Source organism: Papaver somniferum, chromosome 11, assembly GCF_003573695.1.
Source record: "Papaver somniferum cultivar HN1 chromosome 11, ASM357369v1, whole genome shotgun sequence".
NCBI lineage: Eukaryota > Viridiplantae > Streptophyta > Magnoliopsida > Ranunculales > Papaveraceae > Papaver > Papaver somniferum.
The window spans coordinates 20274712-20279552 of NC_039368.1; the positions used below are offsets into that span (position 1 = coordinate 20274712).

Consider the following 4841-nt stretch of genomic DNA (forward strand, 5'->3'; position numbering starts at 1 on the left):
ATATGGAAAGTCACGTGTGTGACCTGTTTTAGGGAATTTTAGAGAGATTAAAGTGCCGTAAACCTTCCCAAAGATTTGTATCTATCTAAGGAAGAGTTAAGAATAAAAAGGAAAGCTCAGAAACGCGTAGAAATTCTAAAACAATAAATTGCCGCAACTTTGCCGTGAAGAGAAGGAAAGAGATTTCGGAAGATTTGGTAGAGATTTAATCGGTATTTTTGATAAATAGATTGTTTGGTTCATATAGAAGGGGTGTCGAGAGTTTGGGGACCTGGGGAGAGCCAGAGAAGAAGAAATCAGAGTTTTATCAAACTCTGTTTCTGCTGCTGCTGCTGCTGAAGAGGAAGAACGCGAAGAACATTGACGCACGTGAAACAGTCGCAGAACAGTGTCGTTGTTTAACAGCTGAAGAACATTAAGTTGTGCAGGACAGTCGTATTCTAGGGTCTTAAATTTCTGATTCTGTAACAGTTGATTAGTAACGTATATCTTCAGTATTGCAACACCAACTGTAACGGTGACTTCTGTAACATCCATACACCGTTGCAGATCTGCTGTTTTATATATTCTCTTCAATAAAATCACCTTTTGAGCCATGATTTATTATTTTTAACCTGTTTTTGATATGAGGAGCTAAACCCCATTTCTGAGGCGATAGAGAAAGTTATTTTTCCAACAAAAAGCGGTACAATCTATTTAATTTAATTTATTGCAATTATTATTATGATTATTTTCCTTGGACTATTATTGAATATAATTTTTATTTGAGTGATTGTGATCTATTTTGATGGAGTATGCTTAGTTTTAAGACTTTTGATGCTTCATACTTGGTATTTACAATTATTACTTTTGAAAATCTACTTGTTGCAATATTTTAGAATCAAATTAACAAGAAAATTGCATAAATATAAGTATTGGTTTAATCACTTTGAACTTGGAAAATAGTGGAATCTTAGCCTCAGTGTTCTTTTAGTATTGATATCATCTTTGATTGAGTTTGCTATAATTTTTAGTGAGTTTTCTATTTTAATATTAGAATTTAAGTCTAATTAATATCCTTCACAAGTCTGAGAATCGAACCACTTTTACCACTATCTACAAATCACATCAATTTTTGGCGCCGCGCGGACTTGTTTTTAGGGTTTTAGATTTATTTTTTTTTTATTTTTTTATTTTTATTTTTTTGTCTTTTTTATGTTTTTGGGTATTTATCTTGTGTCTACAGGTTCTGGATCATAAAGAAAATTGAGCCAAGGAGTTTGGTGATTTCATAAAGACTTGGAGCTAAAGATTAAAGCAAAAAGAACAGAAAAGAAGACAATTTTATTTTAGACAATTTTAGTTTAGGGTTTGTTTATTTTATTTAAAAAAAAAACTGTATTAGGGTTTATTATTTTTTTTTTTTCTTTATTTTTTTGGACTTTTGTTTGGACTTTGGGACATATTTTTTTTATTACCCTACGGAAGGGTACTTTAAATATAAACTGTTTGCAGAGAAGGAGGACAATTACGATATTGTCTCTGCACCTTGGGTTCGTACACTAGACATCGGAGTCAGTGGCCCGAGTCGACTACAACCGATTCATCCCCCGTCTGGAACGGGAGGTAAGATTCTAAACACTCGCGAATCCCCTGTCAGCGAGTTACTGGACTCCTTCGTATGCATATATGTTGAGGACTGAATACAACATTTATTTTTCTAGTAAAGGGCAAGGCCTGGCCATACAAATAAGGGTTCGGATTTCATCACCGTTTCTTCTTTGCCCGCTTTAGGAACACGTAACCTACGCGAACCTAAGCCTAAAATTTTGACTAGAACGAGACCGATAGGGTAACGAGCTTAACAGGAAAGTCATTCGAAAAATATTGGTTACTCTTTTAAGCATACTTCGAAGTTCTTGACGGTTTCTGTAAGTTGAATGCGTGACTGCGCCGCCTTGTAATACCGGTGAGGCCTTGGGTATCAAAGCTCCACCGAGCTTCCCTCGCCTCTATTCAACTTACGTTAACTCGGATTGATTCCAGAGGGGTTTGCTTAAATTGTAACGAATTCCCGTTCGAAGGATTAGAAGCTGGTCTAGAAACAATCTAAGTGGAGCCATCATGCTTTTTGTTTGCTAGAAATCAATAGGTTTGATTTGGTTGAGTCGGCCTTGATCTGTGTTTGCTTACCCTTCCAATTTAGAAAATTCTATTGTATGCCTGAACGTAAAAGAGACGCACTAGGTAGATTTGTTAAAGAGAAACCTAGTAGTTCGAAGCGTCTCGATTACCTTAATCTAGAAAGTCCTTTTGAAGAGTCTGTTTTTGAACGTCTTTGACTGAGGAGAGAATCCATGTTGCTCCGATAGCGCCAGAAATGGCAACTTTGAAAGCTTTGTTGAATCCAACTAGGACTACTCGTCCTTCGTGTATTAAGTTAGCTGAAACGGAGGCACCCTATGAACTGAAACCTGGGACCTTACAGATGCTCCCAATCTTTTTAGGGAAAGAAAATGAAAACCCTTATTACCATGTTAGGGATTTTGAGGAAATTTGTAGTACTCTAAGAATTAGAGGCTTAGATGATGATGCTTTGAAACTTAGGTTATTCCCATTTTCCCTGAAAGATAAGGCCAAGTCGTGGCTGTATAGTTTGGACTCCGAGTCAATTGAGACATATGAACAACTTACATCTGCCTTTTTCAATAAGTTTTTCCCTAGGCACAAAACATCGTCTATTAGGACGCAAATATGCACATTTTCACAACAAGAGGGAGAATCTTTATATAGGTATTTGGAAAGGTTCAATGATTTATTATCCCAGTGTCCTCATCATGGTTTAGAAAAGGTTAGGCTAGTTCAGATCCTTTATGAGGGTTTAGATTATTCCACAACGACCATGGTTGAGTCTCTATGCACTGGTGGATTTGAAAACCAAACTGTTGATGCGGCGATGGAATTTTTTAATGAAATCGCCGAAAAAACCCAGCAATGGGAAAATAGTAGGGCACCCCAGAAAACAATTCTTTTAAGTAGAGGAAACGTTAATAGGGTAGAAGGAGGCTATGAATCAGATGCCAAAATTGCTGCTATAGCAAAAAGGTTAGAAGCCTTAGAAGTGGGCCAGACTAGTGGTAGAGTGGAGCCTTTTTGGGAAGGCCAGAATATTGAAGAGCAGGCCAATGCTCTTTATAATAACACTAGATTTGATAACCGTCAAAAGATTGACCCATATTCAGAAACCTATAATCCTGGTTGGAGAAACCATCCGAACCTTTCGTGGTCTAAGGGCCAAAGTCAAGGTCAGTTTAGTAATTCTAATGCTCCCCCAGGTTTTGGCTATACTAAGAATCCTTCAGGACTAGCTCAGTTTCAGAATCAGTCAGATAAGAAAATCCTAAGTTTAGAGGAATCTCTCGCCTTGTTAACTCAGCAAACTGCAAAATTCAGTTATCCGTAGAACAGAGTCTACAAGCTAGTAACAGGATAGGACAAGAAAATAGTCAGGCTATTTCCGAGTTAAAAACCCAGGTTGGTCTGATAAGTGATTCTTTGAGAGAAAAAGGTAAGTTTCCTAGTCAAACACAACCCAACCCTAGAGGAGTTCATGAATTAGGTGCAAAACCATCGAATCAATTGAATGTTGAAACCCTTAGAAGTGGTAGAGTTGTAGACAATAAGGTAACCATGCCCGATAGTGAACATACTGTAGTTCACCCCTCAGGATCTCACCTCTCAGGACCAGTAGCTGAAGAGACTGATAAAGTTTCTGATGATGTGAATTCGGTTCATGAAAGGTCTGATTTTATGCCTAGAGCCCCATTTCCTCAGCTATTAGTACCAACAAAGAAGGAATCGAACTTTAATGACATAGTGGAGGTTTTTAAGCAAGTTACCATAAACCTTCCCTTATTAGATGCAATTAGGCAAATTCCTGCTTATGTCAAGTTCCTTAAGGACATGTGTACGCGAAAGAGAAAACTTAGCGTCCATAAGAAAGCCTTTTTAGCTAGTCACGTAAGTTCAATCATTCAGAACACCGCAACTCCAAAGTACAAAGACCCAGGTTCTCCTACCATTGCTTGCACAATAGGTAACTTCCGGGTAGAAAAAGCTTTACTTGACTTAGGAGCCAGTGTGAACTTACTACCATTCTATGTATACTTACAGCTAGGACTTGGTGAAATGAAACCTACTCAGATGACACTGTAGTTAGCTGATAGGTATGTAAAAATCCCTCGAGGTGTTATCGAGGATTTTCTTATTGAGGTCGACAAGTTTATTATCCAGTGGATTTTTTGGTCCTAGATACCCAACCTGGCCCTGACCCAGAGAACCAGATACCTGTGATTTTAGGTCGCCCATTTTTAGCTACGTCTAATGCGATCATTAACTGTCGAAATGGTGTGATGAGTTTATCTTTTGGTAATATGACTATGGAGATGAACATTTTTAATGTCAGTAAGCAACCTCATGAGATAGATGACACATGTGTTGAAGAGGTGAACATGGTAGAAGCCTTAGTTCAGGAGTCATTACCAACATTTTGTCTGAAGACCCATTAGAAAGTTGTCTATCCCATTTTGGTTTAGATTTTGACGACGATAGCACTATTGAACAGGTGAATGATCTATTAGATTCTACCCCTGTGTTAGACACTGATAGATGGAAATCTAGGTTCGAACCGTTACCAGTTTCTGAGACTACCCTAATTCCTTATTTAGAAGAGCCCCCAAAGTTGGACCTTAAACCACTACCCGATACTCTAAAGTATGTGTTTTTAGGCCCATCTGAGACTTTACCTGTGATTGTCGCTTCCGGTTTGGATAGTGATCAGGAAAGTAGGCTAGTAAATGTAC

General features: G+C 37.9%; 1 pseudogene; it reads right to left on the reverse strand.

Moving 5' to 3' along the window:
* Positions 1-2723: 2723 nt before the first annotated feature.
* On the reverse strand, positions 2724-2823 carry LOC113325500 (annotated as a pseudogene).
* Positions 2824-4841: the final 2018 nt, after the last annotated feature.